Source organism: Orcinus orca, chromosome 1, assembly GCF_937001465.1.
Source record: "Orcinus orca chromosome 1, mOrcOrc1.1, whole genome shotgun sequence".
NCBI classification, from domain to species: Eukaryota; Metazoa; Chordata; class Mammalia; order Artiodactyla; family Delphinidae; genus Orcinus; species Orcinus orca.
This window is the reverse complement of record NC_064559.1, coordinates 91,531,943-91,546,652: the sequence shown is the minus strand read 5'-3', so window position 1 is coordinate 91,546,652 and position 14,710 is coordinate 91,531,943.

Here is a 14,710-nt window from a genome sequence, read left to right as displayed (position 1 = left end):
ACCACTGTCTCCTCCAGGAAGTCTTCCCTGACCACCTAACCCAGGCTCATTTTAATGCCCTTTCTCTGGGCTCTCACATCCCCTATTCATGTCCCTATCATAATATTTACCACACTGTCTTATAGTCATCAATGTCCTTATTGTCTCCCACACTTAGCCTGTGCAAAGAGGACAGGGTCAAGCTTCGGTTGATTTTGCATTCATAGAGCTAGTTTTGGCAGTAGAATTCTAGAGGAGGAACACTGACCAGCTGCTTTTCTACCCTCACAGCAACTATTTTGTTCCCCTTGAAAGTACTCTCAGTGTGCTAAGGCTAAATCCAGCATTGCCTTTGTTTCTGCCTTATTAGCATCACAAAGAGAATAAGATGCCATGATTTACCTGGAAATGAGCTTCATGGAATCCTCTGAAATCATCGCATTATCAAGTAACTTTTGGGTACCTGGTATGGGTCCAGATTTGTACTGGGCACTATTGTGGGGGGTTGGGGTAAGTTAATAAGGAAATATAAAACTAAGTCTCAGACAACAAGAAATATATTATCTACTTGGAGATGTAAATATATGTATATAAAACACTAATTAACATTAGGGTATATGAATACCAAATGAGTTACATAGACACAATAGCTAAGGGAAAAATTCAGATAGAGAGAGATTACTCTAAAAAGGAGGAAAGTTGGAAGGGTTTTCAAGGCAGCTTTACAAAAGAAGCTAGAATTTGGTCTTGAAGCAACAGCGTAAATGCAGGCGAAGAGGCGGGATCTGCACCACCTATTTAGATTTAGAGAATAATGAATAGATTTGCCTGGCTAGGATGAAGGCCCTGTGATGAGGAACAAGGAAAAAGTAGGTTCCAAAGCCAGACCAAATTATCTTCATTTTTCCCCACTAAAAAGAGCTGTCCAAGTCACCTACATTTAAGAGGCCCCGTCAAATCCATGTCCTGAACAGGAAATGTGCACTTAGCAGGGAATGCATAGTATTACATAACGCAACCACCACCAATGACTCTTCAAGAGCACCATGTTAACTCTTGGTTAACCAAAGGCTATTTCCCTAGTCTGTGCTTTACCTAATTCAACCAACCAGTATAAATTGTACCCCCACTATGTCCTACTCTTTATACTAAACTCCCTAAATCACTAAAGAATGAAGGAGATATAATACCTAATTTCAAAGAACATATTTTTATCTCATTTTTTTTCTTCCATACTTCTCTATCTTCCACCATTTCTTTTTTTTTAATATAATTTTATTTATTTATTTATCTTTGGCTGTGTTGGGTCTTCGTTGCTGCGCGGGCTTTCTCTAGTTGTGGCAAGCAGGAGTTACTCTTTGTTGCAGTGCACGGGCTTCTCATAGCAGTGGCTTCTCTTGTTGTGGAGCACAGGCTCTAGGCATGTGGGCTTCAGTAGTTGTGGCGCGCGGGCTCGGTAGTCATGGCTCACGGGCTTTAAAGCGCAGGCTCAGTAGTTGTGGCGCATGGGTTTAGTTGCTCCGCAGCATGTGGGATCTTCCCAGACCAGGGATCGAACCCGTGTCCCCTGCATTGGCAGGCAGATTCTTAACCACTGTGCCACCAGGGAAATCCCCACCATTTCTTAAGGACAGTATGCTTTTAGGGATTTCATCAAATTCCAGACTTTCTGTAGCCCTTCCCTATTAAACACATTTTAATCACAATAATAAATTTTAAAAGAGAGGAAAGAAGAAAAAAAGTCAGGAAATATTAATAATTTGGCTTCAGAGGTGAAATGGTTACATTTTGAGAGACTTTTTTATAATATTAGGTCTACAGCTATTCTTTCCTCAGTGGTTAAGAATTGGTTCTATCTGCCAGAAAACTTCTTTTGCATCTCTTTCTCTGATGAGAAATAAGACATCTCTCTTCCTGTCTCAATGAAGAGTTGAAATCGTGGCCAGGCCAAGATAGCACCGTCCAACTCACCCTTCTGAGCCTAACTTCTACCAGCCAACTCCAAGACAGCATGGCACGCCTGGAAAACCCTCCCTCTCACCATGCCAAGCCATGTGTCTCCTATCATTTAAGGAATTCCTGAAATGCCACCCTCTCTGTGGCCCTTACGACTTCAGAGAAGAATAATCAAGTGCTTTCCCTCATCAGATACTGTCAACTCATGCAAGGCATTGGCCACTTTCCCTGATTGATCACCACCCCAATCTCAACCCTTCCCACCTGACCCCTAAACATATGTGCTCTTGAGCTGGCCTTACTATAAACAGCTTACATTGAACTCATCTGTGGCATAATGAAACCTTTCTGTGGGTCCAAGTAGTCTTGGGTTTGTTGGGATCTAGGGAGCTAGCCCTGTGGGGATATTGTTTTCATAAGGGCACTGGGACAAGACTACACCAAACAAGCAAGCATTCATTCACACATTATTTTCTTAAAACAACTGGAAAAAACAACATTTCTATAGCATTTATAGAATGCTTTCGTATCCATGACCTCATTTTTTTCTTCAGCCTAACCCTTCAAGGTAGGATTTATCTTATCCTCTCTAAATAAAGAAATGGAAGTTAAAAGAGGTTAAGTTATTTGCCTTTGGTCAAGCAATAAATGGTGGTAGGAAAACTATTTGGGAATAACGTCATCTAGACCCTTCACCTGATGCCATAAAACAAAATAAATCTCAGATGGATTAAAGAATTTAGCATAAAAAATAAAACTATTAAGGAAAGGAGAAAATGTAGTTGAAGGTTTGCCTGATCTCTGGATGAAGAAAGATTTTTCAGGCATGAAAAAACACTGGACAAGATGGCAAAAGAAAAAACATTAATAGATCAGTCTACGTAAAAATGTAAACCTTTTCCTCGTCACAAAGCCAAATAAAAAGCAAACAACAGTCTGAGGGGAAATGGCCAGGCTGTTGTGGCACAGCCTTGCTCAGTCCCAGCTGGAGACACCTCTAGAACGCAGGGACGTTGGTGCGAATGCCAAGGCCAGTCCCAAAGGAGGTCACAGCTGGACGCCATGTCTCTCATGAAGGGAGATCTGAGTAGCACATCTACATAGAAAAAAGACTGGAAATGCACAAAAATGTTAACAGTGGTTATGGAATTGTGTATTATTTTTATTTTCTTCTTTATCCTTTCCATATTTTCCATGTTTTGGCAAAAATCATAATAATCAGGAAAAAAGGTGTTATACTCAGGAAAATAGGGTCCTTTATTTTAAAATGAGGATTATCAAGGGATTTCTGTTTTCCTTAATCTCTGTTACTCTTATCCCCACACATCTTTTGTTTTTGTTTTTTGTTTTTTGCGGTACGCAGGCCTCTCACTGTTGTGGCCTCTCCCATTGCGGAGCACAGGCTCCGGACGCGCAGGCTCAGCGACCATGGCTCACGGGCCCAGCCGCTCTGCGGCATATGGGATCTTCCTGGACTGGGGCACAAACCCGTGTCCCCTGCATCGGCAGGCGGACTCTCAACCACTGCGCCACCAGGGAAGCGCCCCCCTCCCACATCTTTTGAAAGTGATAGTTCTAATATATTCATAGTTTGCTTGGAGACATTTGTGTTAGGATATTATTGTTAGAACAAGACAAAGCTTTAAATCACACACATACACACAGAGCACTGTATTTGGTTCACTTTCTGAGGTCTTTGCTTCCTTCAATGTTTATGAGGAAGTTTCCAATTTCTCTCTCGAAACAACTGCATTGGGAGGAAGGAAAAGAACTGGGGTCGGGCGGATGAGGGAGTTCACATTTATAGTCTGCTACATTCAGGGCTGGAGCAGGGGTTTCCAGCATCACATAGTGATAGGTAACATCATTACCAGTCTACAAAAAACAAGGTTCAGAGTCAAGTACATTGCCGCACATCTAGTAAGAGATGGAGATGGGATTCACTCCAGGTCTGTTCGGCCCCAAATCTGTGTTCATTCCTCTACACCTCACTCCCTTCCATCAGAATATATCCATATCCTGCAGCTCAGCAAATCTGGGAGAGCTGATCATTGGAAATGTCTTGGCATGCAAGGTGGAATTCTGCCAAGAGTGGACTGAGAGTCAAGCGATTGTCTTCTAACACTGGCTGTGGCCAAGGTGCCAGATGACTTTGGACAAGTCTTCTTGCCCATAGAAGGAGTGGCTGGGAATAGTGGTTTCAAAAGGGCTTTCCTGCTTTTAACCTCTGGCTCCCTCAATATTCATTTACATATGTGTGAGCAGTCAGGAAGCCAGGGCTACTCATTGTGCTGCAAGAGAAAACAGAGGTCTTGAAACAGTTTCCTGTGAGTGCCTCATCCAGAACTACTGATAAAGTCAACCACACACCAGCAAAAGACTGGTAACAATCCAAACACCAGTGGATAGAGGACTAGTTAAATAGTTCTCTGTGTTATAGCCATACAACGGAATGCAGTGCAGACGTGAAAAAGAATTGGGCGAGTTATCCAGCACTTTCTATGCAGGGCTTCCAGGATGCCACATCTCCTTCCTCCCTGGTTATCCCATCTCGGTGTCTGTTGCTGGCCTTCCCTCTTCCCAACCTCTGAATGTTAGAGGTACCAGGAGTCAGTCCCAGCCTTCTCTACATTCTCTCTCTGCATTCAATCTCTGATGGCCATCTGGGCCCAGGGTTTAAAATATCTGATGACACCCAGATTTCTGTCTGCAGCCCTAACCTAAGCAGTGCCCTCTAGACCCATGTATCCTACTGGGCCAGGAGACAGCCATCCTGAGCATAACACTAAACCAGAAAATGGCAGTCCCCACCCTACCGGCCCCTCCATCCCCATTTTCCCCATTTCAGTAAATGGAGAACATTCACCCTGTCACTCAGGTCACATTGCTTTCTCTCACACCCCATATTGTGCAGGCTCTACTCTCAAAATATAAATCTACTGTTACCACCCTCGCCCCCGCCACTGTCACCTGCTTCCTGATTATAGCAACAGCCACCTGCCCATCAATGCCACTCCTGCCCTTGACAGTCTGTTCACCACACAGCAGGTGGAAGGATCTTTAAAAAACATATCAGCTATTATCCCCTGCCCAAACCACCCAATGGATGTATATATCACTTAGGGCCTCGTGGGCTGCGTCCCCTGTCTGCCTCTGTGACCCCCTCTCCCATCACACACCTGTCTCATTCTGCCACATCCACAGCAGACGCCTGTTCCTCTCACATGCTTGACACATCCCCATCCTCAGGTCTTTGTGTCGTTCCGTCCATCTGGCAAGCTCCTGCCCCCCACCTTGGCATGGGTCATGCCTCTCTTTCATGTCATCTTCCCAGGCTGGCCGTCCCTGGCCTTCTTAGCTAAAAGAGCCCCCATCATTTCTATCCTTACCCTATTTTTATTTTCCTTCATAGCACCCAGAATACTTCTAGAAGGACATACAAATTGTAAAGAGATGGTTGCCTCTGTGAATGGAGACCAAAGGGCGAGAGTAGGAGGGAAATGTATTTTTCAGTGATAATTATTGGAGCTGTCCAAATTATTTCCCATGGGCATGAACTAGCTTTTCAATCAAAAAAAGAAAATCCCCTTTTGTCTGGTTACGTGTTGTTCTAATTGGACACATTTTGCCATATTAATAACACTCCTCAGCCTCCCCTATTGCCCTACCAGGGTCTTCAAACATCTCCAGTCCACCTTGATTTCTCCAAATGGGACCACCACATCCTCCAAGTTTTGTTTTGGTTTAGTTTTGTTTTTCAGTGTGGGGAGGTTCCTTACCACCAAGATCAAAGACCAGAGTTTGATTTCACATATACTATTCTGACAGCTCCAGGGACAGTGGCTCCCCTGCAGAAGGACATTTCTCCACTCCTCTCCCAGGGAAGCTCAGAGCTTTGCTCTGTCCCAGTTACATCTCCCCTGCTCTCCCAGTAATTCTTGATTGTTCTAAACCCCCAGTCTGCCAGTTCCAGTTTGCACCAGTCTCAGAATCACGCATCATTAGTTTGGGCAACACCATTTGTAAAGGACAGCGGGGATGTGTCTTTCAGTAGGAAGAAAAGGGGCTGTTTCCTGCCCCGCTGCTTGTCCCTGGCCTGGTCCACAGAACCTGAGACCCACAGACATAGCTCCTGTGTTTCTCAGATGACCAAAGAGAAGCCTAGAGTGAGGCACTTGCCCAAGGTTGCTCGGTGAGTTAATGAAGAACCAGGACTAAATTCAGGTCCCCAAGTTCCCAGTTCTAGGCTCTTTCCAGCCAGATCACCATCAGGGGGCAATCCAATTAGGCTGCCCCTCAGCCCCAGGCTTGGTTTTCAGGGGAATTGAAGGAAGGGGAGGGAGGAGATCAAGTTCACAGCCAGAGCAGGTTCTGGAGTCTCTGAAGGGCACTGGCCTCTCATGGATTTAACCAGGGCTGGGGGCCAGCTCCTGAGCACACTTGGGACCTATAGGGACATAGGTCCCAAGTGTGCTCTGAGGGAGATTTCCTCAGACCTTAGCTTCCTTCACATACCTCAACACACATATAATTTCCCTTCCATGATCCAGAATTGGGTATACTTTAAGTTGACTGCAGAAAACTCTTACCTCTAAAAAGAAAAAGAAAACAAAGTATTGCAAAAGCAGAGGTCATTAAACAAAACTACTCTTCTCTGTGGTGATGCCTGATCAGAGAAGAATGTTTAAGAAAACACCAAAAGCATGGGATTCCATCTGTAATGGATTTAGCCATCAGAGATTACACACTCTCATGGTCAAAATGAGTGATAAGCTTTGGTGGTTACAGGTCTGCTAGGGAAAGAGTCCAGAGGCAGCTTCAGGTGTAGCCTTCACGTAATGCTCCCAAGAAAGTTCATTGTCAAGAGTTTCTCATCCAGTGCAGGGGGTGGTGATCTCATACGATCCAGTGTCGTGAGAAGAGAGATTGCCTGCATTGTGTGTGCTTTTTGAGGCTGTGTTGAAGGTCTGCAGCCACAAGCTGTGCTCCAGCCTCATCTAACACACACTTGGACTGTTTGGTCCTGGAACCTTGTCTGCTGGTCTTGCTGTGCTCAGAACCACAGGTTATCTGAGCAACTTCTCTCTGTGGGATGGCCTTAGCTGAGCAGTTCTTTTGGAATTCTTCTGGGACTGGCTCTAACCTCTGATGGTGTCAAACAGCTACTAATAACAAACTGAATTCTATCTCACCAGCAAATTAGTCATTATTACTGCAATATTATTTATTTGGGGGAACTTAAATTATTGTATTATTCTGTATTGGCTATGATACATTTTATTAATAACAATTCTAAAATCAAACAAAAATAATAGCTACTGCCTTTTCTGAACACTTTCCTATATGCCAGCTTCCCTATTAATAATGTCGCTGAATATCAAAAAAACATTGTAGGAATAAAGTATGATTATGCCCATTGTACAGATAACAAAACTGAAGAGGGATTCAGTGAGCTGTCAGTCACACAACTGATAAGTCAGGTCCACCTGACTCCAAATTTCGTGTTTTAACCACCATGTTATACAACCTCCCATTACTGAGTATTTAAAGCGTTTATAAGTTGCTATTGGCATCATGGAGGAAGTGATTCCTTGGTAGCCTCTAAGTTTGACCTTTCTACCCATTAACCAAAGGGGTATCAGTGAACCCTAGTTTTAGCTTCATGCTACTGCTGCCAGGTATGCAAAGACGATCTTCCTTCCACAGGACATTGTGGAACTTTTTTTTTTTTAATTTTTGAATTTTATTTTATTTATTTTTTTACACAACAGGTTCTTATTAGTCATCAATTTTACACACATCAGTGTATACATGTCAATCCCAATCACCCAATTCATCACACCATGATCCCCACACCCCCGCAGCTTTCCCCCCTTGGTATCCATATGTTTGTTCTCTACATCTGTGTCTCAACTTCTGCCCTGCAAACCGGTTCATCCGTACCATTTTTCTAGGTTCCACATACATGCATTAATATATGATATTTGTTTTTCTCTTTCTGACTTACTTCACTCTGTATGACAGTCTCTAGATCCATCCACATTTCAACAAATGACCCAATTTCATTCCTTTTTATGGCTGAGTAATATTCCATTGTATATATGTACCACAACTTCTTTATCCATTCCTCAGTCAATGGGCATTTAGGTTGCTTCCATGACCTGGCTATTGGAAATAGTGCTGCCATGAACACTGGGGTGCATGTGTCTTTTTGAATTATGGTTTTCTCTGGGTATATGCCCAGTAGTGGGATTGCTGGATCATATGGTAATTCTATTTTTAGTTTTTTAAGGAACCTCCATACTGTTCTCCATAGTGACCATATCAATTCACATTCCCACCAACAGTGCAAGAGGGTTCCCTTTTCTCCACACTCTCTCCAGCGTTTGTTCTTTGTAGATTTTCTGATGATGCCCATTCTAACTGGTGTGAAGTGATACTTCGTTGTAGTTTTGATTTGCATTTCTCTAATAATTAGTGATGTTGAGCAGCTTTTCATGTGCTTCTTGGCCTCTGTATGTCTTCTTTGGAGAAATGTCTATTTAGGTCTTCTGCCCATTTTTGGGCAGCACCACAGAAAAGACCAGGGTCACAGTCAATTCAAAAATTCACTTCAGAAATCTTTATGACATCATAATGCATACTATTAACTGGCAGTATATTTTCATGAACTTAATTTCCTTCAACAGAGTGATTCAGGACCTACTATGAGTTAGGCATTATACGAATATACAAATATTTACATAATGAATAGGTCCCTGGGTCCCAAGGAGCTCACAGTCTAGTGGGAAATGTATAATTATGGTACATTATGATGAGAATTGTCATAAAGTACAAAGTTCAAGAAAGCCTAGGGTAGGTCTGTCTGGAGGAATCCCAAGAGGCCTAGCGTGTAAACTGAAGGAGGAATTTGAACTGGGTCTTATAGAGTAAGCGGGAATTGCAAAACCAACAGAGAACAAGAAAAAGAATCCAAAGGGTAAATAATGTAAAAAGGCTGGGGAACACTGTGAGTGCCAGTGGATGCCAGCAAGCACCGAAGGGTCTAGTGGGAGCAAACAAGTGTGGGAAGGAGGTTGGGTCAGATCCTAAAAGGCCTGGACTCACACGTGTTAGGAAGATTGACCATCCTCTGTCCACAGGACAATGGTGAGCCATTCAAAGTTTCTGAGCAGAGGAGTGGAGCAATTAGAATGGTTTCCTGATAAAGAAAGATCACTCTGGAGGCTGTGTGGCCAACAGATTAATAGGTATCTGGGTCTGGGTAGATTTGATGGTCCTGAATATTTAATTAAACGACTTTCCTAAACACGAAAAGTATGATACATTTTAATGTGTTTCTGTCTCTCTCTCTATGGCAACTAATCTTAATTATCTCAGAACTCTGAGCTCAGGAAGATATCTCACCTGTTTATCTTCAGAGGGAACAAGTCAAGGGTTTACTCTGAGTATTAAATGTGCATTTTTATATGTTAAGGGCTTAATTAAATAGCATTGAAATCCATATGCAGCTTATTGAAAGTGAAAGCACCTGGAATGATAGAGGGAAAAATATATAAAAGTTACCATGTTGAAGCATTGTTATTAAAAGAACAGAAAACTCCTGTTAAAAACCAACTCATGGTACCCTGGTGTCTTAATCTGTTCAGGCTGCTATAAAAAATGCCACAGACTGGGTGTCTTATAACAACAGAAATTTATTGCTCGCAGTTCTGAAGGCTGGAAGTCTGAGATCAAGATGTTAGCATATTTGGATAAAGGCCCTCTTCCAGGTTTCAAACTTCTTGTATCCTCACATGGTGGAAGGTGCCTCTTTTATAAGACATTAATTCCATTCATGAAGCCTCCACCCACACGACCTAATCACCTTTTAAAGACCCCACCTCCTAATATCATCACTTTGGTCTTTAGGCTTTAACCGTAGCACCTGGATTTCATTTGCTACAGGTAAATTCATGTCCTTTGGGTTCTTAGAGCATCTTTGCCCATTACAAAGAAAGCCTGTGGAGGAAATATGATCCAGCCTACACCTGCTGGTCCCCCACACCTGCTCCCTCCTCCCCCAGAACATAGATGGGCACACACCCAACACCCAACACCAGTGTTATAACCCAGTCTACCACTGTGGTTTAACTGACTCCAAAAGTTTAAAGAAGTCATCCCCAAAGCAAAATAAATTGGGGTAAGCACCCAGGATAGCAGGACAAGTGGAAAAGAAAGAAATCTCAGTAGAGTCGAACAAAAGGAGTGGACCCTGCATCATATACACCAGTATATGCAATCGGCTGGTCATCTATTCATTCAGAAATCAGAGAGCACCTGGTATCTGCTCAGCTCTGGCCCAGGCACTGGGAATGCAAAGAGAAATCAGAAACAGCCACTCTCCTCAAGGAACGTCTATCTATATCTTTTGATGCTTACTGCAATTCTGTAACTGTTTAAGTATTCAAAGGAGGAAGCTGAGGCTCAGAGGTGCTAATTCACTTTAAGACCAAGGATCCCTGCCTGGGGATGGGAGGCAGGGAGAGGGTGGTAATGAGGCAATAAGACCAAGTGTGAGAGCTCAGGAGAGCAAGCATCATAAAAGAAGTCCCCAAGCCAGGGGACAAATTTACACACAGGGACCCCAGATGAGGGGAAGAGCACTGTCTAGACTGGAAGCCATTCAGACCATTATGTTCCCCACAGACCATCTTAACACTAAAAGCATTAAATAAATAAATTAATTAAAAAGGACTGACTTCTTAACTACAGTAAAGTTACTTAGGAATCAGCAGGTATAGAGGTAAACTGTGTAGCCTCTGGAGACACAAAGATCTGAGTTCAAATCCCAGCTCTGCTACCTAATAACTTCGAGCAGGTTACTTGATTTTGCCATGTGTTAACAATACTTATCTCAAGGGCTTGTTGTGAGAATTACATGAGATAATGCACCTAATGTGCTTAACACAGTGGCTGGCACTCAGTGAGAATCAGTAAAAGTGAGTTAGGACACTTCAAACTCACCAAGCTCAGAAATGAAAGAATGGTTTGTTCTCACAAACCTGTTCCTTCTGCACCTGGATTCCCTACCTGTGTGATTTCCACCCATTCACCCAAATCAGGAGCCATTCTCAATTCCATTTCTCATACCACCGCCCTTCCCCCTTTCTCTGTCATCTTCATCATCACAGCTAACATGTTTGATGTATTTCTATGTTCAATGAATATGTTCATATTTTTTCTATGATGCTAAGCTATGCACCTTAGAAGATCTTTAATTGGGCAGAGAAACCCTTACGGGGAAGGTACTATCATTATCTCCATTTTGCATTTGGGGAAATTGAGACTTAGAGAGGTTAAGAAACTTGTCCATGGTCATACAGCTAGCTCCATTAGACTATTTCCAAAACTCATATGCTTAAACATTACACTGTATTGCTTCCCAACCAACCAGTCACTAGATAAACCCTATGGATTCTCCTTGTTTAGTTCTTATTGGATATATTTCTTGTCACTGTCCAATGACCACGACCTGCTTTGCTAAAGCCCAGGGAGGGCTGTGGGTTTTAGGAATGGAAGTGTGGGACACCATGGGGAGCTTTGAATGCCAGGCTGATGGGGAACCTGACCAACACTGAATCTCTGAGCCTGAGAAAGCGTGCTGTTGGGCTGGAAGCAGCCTCAGGAGAGGGTGGGCAGGAGGTACTGAGGCCAGGGATGAGAAGAATACATTAGATGTGAGGTAGATGGGGCCTGAAGTGAGGGGGTGGGAGTGGGAATGAAAAGAAAGTCTGGATGCGACAGACATTACCTCACCAGGCACAAATACTCCCGAGGCTGGAACGTGGTTTAATAATTCTGTTACTAGGGCAACAGCAAAAGAATCTATCTCCGAAGGAACCCAACGTGGACTGTTTCTGCACAGAAGTGTGGCAGCTGTAAGCTGGGAAAACAGAGGTGACGGCAAGTGGCCAAATGATGCAGCAGGATATATGGACCAGGATTTTCTCATAGGCATTTTTCTGACCTTTAACCCTCTACAGTTTGGGGAGTGGAGAGACATCTGAAGCAAGCTCTCCAGGAAGAAAGACAGCAAGATCTATGAAGCAGAGGCTCTTTAAGCCCCATGACAGACTAGGGACCCTGCCACTGATACTTAGATTAATCTAAGGACACCCACAAGGGAGGAGGATGCCTTGCCCACATCCACCCTCATAGTGAAGCTGAGCAGGACCCTGTGGGGCTCCGGGGCATGGAAACCTTTCCATGTTCCCTGTTCCTTGTTTGTAGAGAACACATTCCAGCCTCCTTGAACTTCCTTGAGTCCCAAAGGGCAGATTCAAACAGTTGCTAATCAGGGAAGGGAGGGGATGCAGAGACAAGGGAGGAGCAGACAAGAAACAATAGTGCAGCCTTGGGGCAGAGTCTTGGTTCCACCTCAAGGGATACACATAACAATATCTTCTGAGCTCCTAATAGAACTAAAACCCCAAATAAATGGAAGATGTCAGTATTCTTCATTCCAGAGAAGACCACCTGAGGCCAGATTAAAAGGAACCAGAGAAGCTCATCAAGAGATTATCTGACACCAGATTAAAGGGGTGCAGGCCCTATACACACCCTAATCTTATCAGCAGCCCCACCCTTGACGTATTGCTCTAAAACTCCTCACCAAATCCTCCCAGGTTGGGACACACAGTTTTCAAGGACAGGAGCCCACTGTGTCCCCCGTTGCCTGGCAAAGCAATAAAGCTATTCTCTCTACTTCACCCAAAACTCTATCTCTGAGATTCAATGCAGCACCGGTGCACAGAGACCAAGCTTTCGGAATCAACAGGAGCTCTCATGGAGAAGAGCTCGGGTGGAGAGCATGCCTGGCGGAGGAGGCAAAAGCATTTATCACAAAGTTAACCTGTCACTCAACTATCTACTTTCCTCTGACTTGGTATCACTGGGACTATGGCCAGGTCTTAAAGGTCATTTTTTCAGTCTGTCCAGGAAGTGAAGTTCTAGGAAGACCTGCCCATAGGAGTGGGTCCATGAGCTCTGATGGGAAGTACTGATGCTTCTTGCAAGGCCCATAGTACAGTAGGTTTTCTTCCTATGAGCTCCCTGCTTCTCCCCGCCTTTTACCATTTGTCCTGGCAGAAGCAGCATGATGAGATACCCATATCATTCCACGTAGCTCTGATAGCCAGACCTTCCAAAAAATGAACAGCCTTTGAAAAACACTAGAGAAACTTTGAGACTTAGAGACCTTCTCACCAGCCTCACTCAGGATTAGTGTTATCCTTTTCAATTTCCAAATCAAATACCAAGTTGACTGCTCTACACACCGTCAAGCAAAAAAACCTCTAACATCTTCCTGTAGCGTTTGTGTTCAAAGTTTTTACCTCCCACATTATATATTTTCTTGAAAATCTGTCCACGAGGCATGCTGAAGGAGAGACAGGACTCAATTTCCTTCAATCCTCCTCCTGACTTCCTGTGAGCCTATGTGAGGTGTAGATTAAGAGACCACCAAAGGCTTTCACTGTATTCAAATTTCAGTATCAAACATTAAAAGAATAGGCCAGGGGGTAGGGCGGTCACACTTGATTATGGAGAGATTTCCACCCGAGTGGTTTTGCACTATCAGGGGCTTCAATAAGTATGCACCACCAAAGGGTTTGCTTTGCTCAAGGGATACAGCATGAACCAGATTGTCTTCAAAGGTCTAATGAATTCCTTCTTACAGGAGTGGCTACATAGGGAATTTGAGTCACCTCAGTGACTCAAATATATATACCACCAGTCTCAATCTTTAGTATAAGAATTTCAAGCTGATAAGTGTCATAAGCCTTTTGAAAGACAAGGAACCCCAAAACATTCATAGATCATATGACAACAGTGGTTTTGATCTTGTCTGAAGTCAAGGTACCATTTGGTACTAGGAGGCAACAATTTATTCCATGGAGTCTGTAAAAACAATCATGAACATTTTGAGGCATTTGCCCATGATGCGGTGGTATGGTTTAGTAATGAAGGGCTTGCACTTAGAAGTAAAACTTTCTGAAGCAAATCCTGTCTGCATTATTCACCACCTCTGTGACCTTGGGCAGATGGCGCCTCCTAGAGCTTCTCTGTCTTCATCTGTAAGATGGGGGTCATGCTACGTGACTCACTGTGTTCCTGGGAGGATCACATGTGTGACACAAGGGGATAGTAAACAGTAGATGTGTTATAGTAAATCATATGCAATCTTTTTTTTAACATCTTTTATTGGAGTATAATTGCTTGGTGTGTTAGTTTCTGCTTTACAACCAAGTGAATCAGCTATACATATACATATATCCCCATATCTCCTCCCTCTTGCCTCTCCCTCCCACCCTCCCTATCCCACCCCTCTAGGTGGTCACAAAGCACCGAGCTGATCTCCCTGGCCATGTGGCTGCTTCCCACTAGCTATCTATTTTACATTTTGTAGTGTATAAAATCATATGCAATCTTTATAACAACCCTGGAAAAGCAAGATTTGTCATCCCTATTTTATCAAAAAGGAAACTAATACCCCTAGAACTAAGGTATTTGCCCAAAGTCACTCAATGAGGAGTCTTCTCATCTCAAACCTCACACTACACCACAGTTCTCTCAGATCCCACGTTGAAATCTACAAAGAGCCCATATTCTCCTCCCACATCAGTGGGCTCAGGCAAAGTCACAACGTGAGTTTCAGGCATAATGACTACTCACCTAAGACTAGCTGTGGGCAATAGGATATAGATTTGTTATAAGCTGAAAATGTGATCCTATC